General features: G+C 38.7%; 1 non-coding gene and 1 pseudogene across 1 annotated transcript; one reads left to right on the forward strand and one right to left on the reverse strand.

Moving 5' to 3' along the window:
• Positions 1 to 729: 729 nt before the first annotated feature.
• Positions 730 to 2,325, reverse strand: LOC126496910 (tumor susceptibility gene 101 protein-like; annotated as a pseudogene).
• Positions 2,326 to 2,762: 437 nt separating this feature from the next.
• LOC126497025 (small nucleolar RNA SNORD89) lies at positions 2,763 to 2,876 on the forward strand. Its single transcript, XR_007590509.1, has one exon. It is a non-coding gene; the product is annotated as a small nucleolar RNA SNORD89 (small nucleolar RNA).
• Positions 2,877 to 6,128: the final 3,252 nt, after the last annotated feature.

The following is a 6,128-nucleotide window of genomic DNA, read 5'->3' on the forward strand; positions in this document are numbered from 1 at the left end:
GGCATACTGTGATGTTTTTAAATTATAAGTATATTTCGGTGGATCTAATCTTTAAAATTAAAAAGATTTAAATTAAAATTTTGATTTTTGTTGTTAGACTAACATTTTTCTAATGAGATTTTAACATAGCTCAGTTTCTCTATGACCTTTTATCTGTCTTTGCTTGGTGTTCCTACAGGTAAAGCCTATTAAGGTCATTGCCTAAGTTCTAGAGTGGTTAAATACACTTTAAGAGTGAGGAGTTCTTTGTTGATCCTAAACTTGTGTTGCATGTCTACTTTGTAGACAAAAATAAATGCTTATTGACAAAAATATTTTATGTAACAGATTTTATTTAGCATAGTTCCAACATTCGGCACAAATAGTTTACAAAGGATAAAAGTCTATTAATAAAAGCCAGTCTTTGCACAAAGGACAGAGAAAAATATATTCTTGATTCAAAATATTTTACACTTCAGTGATAAACTGAGAGTGCTTTTATAAAGTTCATTTGTGTGTATGGGTACTTTCCCTGTATGTATGTATGTCTGTGTACCATCTGCATGCCTAGTTCCAAAAGAGGCCAGAAGAGGACATCAGATCTGATGAACTGGAGTTACAGAAGGTTGTGAGCCACCTTGTAGGTACTGGATATTGAACCTGGGTTCTCCAACCACAGAACCATCTCTCCAGTCCAAGGAAAGAATGCTTTAAGAAGTGTTTCTGGCTGGCACCACAAGTCACTGGAGGTCACTGATCCACAGTCTTTCTTGATTTTTGCATTAATGCCTTCAGCTGAAACTACTTACAGGACAGGAGACAAACAGGAATCAGAAACATTTCCAGATCTATTACTGTCCTCTCGAGGCTTCTGCTAGGGAAAAGATAAGTATCCTCACGGCATCTCTTCTGCATACAGGTTTAAGGAATAACTTCATCAGTATCATTTTCAGATCAATTTTCCATTTTCTCCAGCGCAAAACTTAATTCTTTATCTTTTTTCACAAGTTCTGCTTTGATCAACTTCAGCTACTTTTTATCTAAATGGGTGACCATTTCTTCTAGTTTCCAGTGATCTGTTATGGTCTTTCTTTGTTTCAAGGCATTGAATCCTCCCTAGGTATGATGCATTTCCTCCATCTGCCATCTCTGTTTGTCACTGACTGCTGAGAGATGCTCCGATAGTGTCTTTACTGATTGTGTCATCTCTGACCACAGGAGTCTGAAAAGTGGGAACTTGTGGCAGAGTATGGACCACCTGGTGGGTAAGGACAGCTGGCAGAACCACTGGGATTAGGGAGAGGTATCCAAATGAGTATAGAAATTCCCTTGGCACGCCTTGCATATAGGTCATTGATGGTCCTGTTTTTAGGTACAGCGGAAAGGATGTAGAAATGATAGGATGGAGAACACTGCAAAGTCCTTCTCTAAACATTACAGTCATAACCTGAATAAGCTCCAGAAGGCTGGAAGGTAGATCTTCCCATTTTGAACCACATGCTTTCAGTAGTCACATTACTAGTAGGCTTAACAAAATGGGATGGTATGTGTCCAGCAGCCATAGGTATATTGGAATATTATACATACTGCTTCCATAATATATAGGAATTGTTCCAGCCTGGAATTGCTATCATTTTAAAAATGAGTCCAGTCAGTACAATTTTGAGATTTTTGTATGTAGTAATAACTGACAGTTTCACATACAAGTGTCTGTTTATGCATGGATACCATGTCCTACAGCTGGCCCTAGGGCAGCACCATGGCACCATACACCTCCATCTTCACAGGCATCAGCATCAAGGGCTGCCCCAGGTCTCCAGAGAATTGCACAGGCTATGCCAAGGCAGCACCAAGTAAATACAATTTTTTTTTAATATTTATTAAGTATACAATATTCTGTCTGCATATATGCCTGCAGGCCAGAAGAGGACACCAGATCTCATTACAGATGGTTGTGAGCCACCATGTGGTTGCTGGGAATTGAACTCAGGACCTTCGGAAGAGCAGCCAAGGCTCTTAACCGCTGAGCCATCTCGCCAGCCCCAAGTAAATACAATTTAAAAGGCTAAATTTATCCTTAGAACTGTATCTAAGACATGAAAGTGTCTTATTAAGCTATTTTTCTACAGTTGGATTCTAGCTACTCATAGTAAAATGTGTATTTTATTGAAAGAATGTATGACCAGATGAATATGATGAGCTGTTGAAGTAGAAAATCTGTCTTATGTGAAGAGACTCAGAGTTGGGTTTACAAATTCTTACTGAACCACTGTGGTCAGTGCAAATAGGAATTCTTTACCAAGTAGATTAGTGCTGTCTTTTAAGACATACCAGGGAAAATGTCATCATTCCAACAGTAAATGGCTTTTACAAAGGATATTGTGATAGGGCGAGGTAAATTGTTTTTAATTATTTACGATTACTGAAGAATTTTTAAGGCAGGGTCTCACTGTTTAATGCAATTTGAATTTGAATTCACCATCCTTCTGCCTCAGCCTTCCCAGTGGTGAGATTACAAGCATGTGGACTACTTCTGACTCTGAATAGTGTTTTGAAGATTGGAGGCAGTGGTTGAAAGAGGCAGTGTCCATGACACAGACGGTGGTTTGCTGTGGTTCCTGCTCTCCTGGCTTTTCACTCTGCAGTATTGATTGATATTTTGGCTCTCTCAGCAGAAAACCATATTTGTGAGCACATGGTCTCACTTGGCAGGTAATTGTTTCTTACATGCTGAATTGATTGGGGTCTTAAACCTTTCTTCCCAGATGATTCTTCCTATGGCTGCTGAGGAATGATGACAATAAAAGGCCGAATTGCAGTGTCTCCATCAACAGTTTGCTCTCTATGTGGGCACACGATGACAAAACCTCCCGAAGCGAACACTGTCTGACCTCAGTAATGCCAGGGTGGAAGCTTCCTGCCTATGGTCAACTTTCCAAGAGGGGCTAGGAAAAGCCTTCCCACGCTAAGAAAAATAATCAGTGTCTCAGACTAACTACCCTGATCAAGCAGAATCAGTGTTCCTTTAGATACACTTACCAAATCAAGGACTGCTAGAATTGTAAAAGCAATAGTAGCCCTTCCATAGTAAGATAGCTAAATTGGGCGGCAGTTTCCTTGAGGCAAGTTGATATTATTTGCTCAAGGAAGGATGAGGTTTAATCAGTATGTATCTATTATTAGCTGGAACTTGAGGACACTTTGAGACAAAAGCAGTTCTTAAGGTCAGGAAAACATTGCTTTGCCATTTCCTAAGCACTAGGTGTTGGCCTGAAGCAGAGATAGCTTTGTGGTATAATGTGATGTGTTTCTCTGGCACAATACTACATTAGAAAAGCTACCTATGTCTTTTTTTTTTCCCCCAGCTCAATCTTGCTTTTAAGATATAGAAACATCAGCATTTCATTTTCAGAAATAGCATCTGAATCACTCATTATAGTGGTATCTGCCACACACTTTGCTGAGACTTCTTTCTCAGCAAAGTCTAGAAAATGAGTTGAAGTATCTGTGCCCATTCACTGAAAATATGAGGTCAGTCAGTCTCTATGACAAATGGCAGGTTACGTGCTGGGCTGATGAGAAGTCTGAGAAAAACAGTATTTTCTGTGGGCCCATTGTAGTAACCGACTCTCAGGTTTGTGTGTCAGTTCTTTTGTAAGTCTTGGATGTTCCTAATGTAGACAGTTTTCTTAATTGCTAATTTCTCAGATAAAATACCTGTTAACAAGACCTATTCAAAATATTGTAGACTGCCCCGTAGATCATAGATTTCTGAGATCCACAATTACTATGGAAATGTTACCTAAAATATATGAAGTGTGCTACTTAAAATTAGGTATAAATGAGAATGTGTCCTGTAAACTTAGTGATCTCGTTTCTGTAAAATTGATATAATTGGTAATAAATGCTGTTGAATAATTTAAGTGGTTGTATTTTGGGATTCCAAAATGTGTTTTTAAAAAACTTCTATTAAAATGTTACTGATAAGTGTTCTTTTTTTTGGACAGGTGATTTGAAGATTTAAGTTGAACTAAAAAAATGTCATGAAGTTTAACCTATGTTAAATTAAACTCATTTAATTACACTTAAAAGTTGATTGTGGTTATTCAGTCTCACTTAAGATTATAACTCTACTTCCTTTTTTGGAGATGATAGGTAACTTGTGGCCTAGGTTGGCTTTAATTTTCATGTTTACACAATCCTGTCAGTAGTCCCAGATAGCTGGGACGACAGGGCTGAACCAGGGTGTGTACCTAGTGTAAACTTGCTAAACCTAGAGTAATCTAGTGGTGCTACCAACTTTAGGTACATATAATGTTCACCAACCACAGCTATTCTTTATAGTCTGTTTTCCTAGTGAGACCCACGATTGTGATCTTGACCTCCTCATTGTAGGGTCTGTATTTGAGAATTTCATTTGGGATTCCAAAATGAATATGGACACTTAATTTCTCCTTTGTGTGCCACAACACAGCTTGTCTTCTGATGTGCAGAAATTTTTGAGTTGCTTGTGTCTTTTGCTGCAGCTCTCACTGCAAGGGTCCCTTCCAAACTCGTACCTTAGCAGGGTGGGGATCATTGCATTTGTCTTGGAAGTTACATTAAAATAAATGTGAATTATCTTTTCCTGGTGTCAGCTTAACAAGACTGACAGCTTTTATATGTTAATAAGTTTTAGGCATGTATTCATGGGTCCCAGTTCTGTCCTTGTTGGCTACAGGTTAAATGTTATTTTCCTAAACTCATGCAACCATCCTTTTGACATGTTGACAGGACACTTGTTCATACTCAAGAACCATATAATCAAGCTTTAAAAAAATGTACACACACCATCCTTGAAATGCTATTTTAAGTTTTCAGTTTTGCGTTGGGCTACAGCTAGAGCTACCCTGGGCTATCTAGAGGTTAGACATGCATATCAGCTATAAAGCTATTTCCCACAGTGAGTCTTCGAAACTTGTCATTTTAAAACAGTGTTTGCCCAGTGCCATCTTCAAAATGGTGGTGGCCATTTTGAAGTCACCTGTTTAGTTCAGATGTGGGTCACTCCTACAGGGGCTCAAGGCCCATTCCTCTAATCCTAAGAATAAGAAGAATGTATCAAACATCTGGAGTTCTGTTCCTTCCCCACTGTCAGAACACTAATTTGTAAAATAAAACAAAACCACCAAGCTTGGCTTCCTTAAACTCTTGCCAAGTGTTGGAGAACAGATTCCATCCCTATAAATCTACTCTAGAAATCATAATTTCTCTAAATAAAAAGACATGTCAAAGTTAGATATTAAAAAAATAACAGCTGGATGTGGTGGCACACACCTTTACCAGGCAGAGGCAGGAGGATCTCTAAATTCTAGGCCAGCCTCGTCCATATAGCGAGAACTCCAGGATAGTCACAGCTACATAGACCCTGTCTAGGGCACCATTGTCTTAAGCACTGACCTTACTTTACCTCCCCACCAAACAGGCATCTAGGGTACACCCTTCTGGTATACCAGAAAACTATAAAACAAAAAACATGCCCATGTTAGGCTACTATTGATAAAGTTCCAGCTATTACAGCCTAGCAAAAGGTCCTTGCATGAGAGTGCCCATGTTTGTTAGAAGCTCAAGAAACACTGTTGTTAAGTGTATGCTGACCAGGATCACACCTTTAATCCCAGCACAGAGGCAGGTGGCTTTCTTGAACTTGAGGCTAGCCTGGTCGAATTCCAGGACAGCCAAAGCTACACAGAGAAACCTTGAATTGTTAAGTCCTTGGTTCAGACTCTGCATAATAACTACACTCAGCTGCTCTGAGCACAGACTGGACCATGAATTCTCAGTGTCTTCACTTACTCTCATTGAACATGTTTTGTACTAGAAGCTACAAAGGACAATATTTGGCTTTTAGGTTACTCTTCTAGAAAAAAAGTGGGTAATTTGTTTTAAACTAAAAAAAAAAAAAGCAAGACACCTGCACTTCCTTTGCTACAATAACTTTTTAGAATAATTATTTCTCCTATGGATTGTCATCAGCAAGAGAGTTAAAAAATACATTTCCCCAAGTTCTTACCAAAATTCACCCATGGGAAACTCCTCTAAGAAAAAGGAAATTTTGCTTAAGTAAATAGTGTCATTTATATTTCTTAGATAAAGCAAGCAATCCACTC

The sequence above is a fragment of the Alexandromys fortis genome, unplaced genomic scaffold, assembly GCF_014885135.2.
Source record: "Alexandromys fortis isolate MF-2015 unplaced genomic scaffold, M_Fortis_MF-2015_v1.1 scaffold_20, whole genome shotgun sequence".
Lineage (NCBI taxonomy): Eukaryota > Metazoa > Chordata > Mammalia > Rodentia > Cricetidae > Alexandromys > Alexandromys fortis.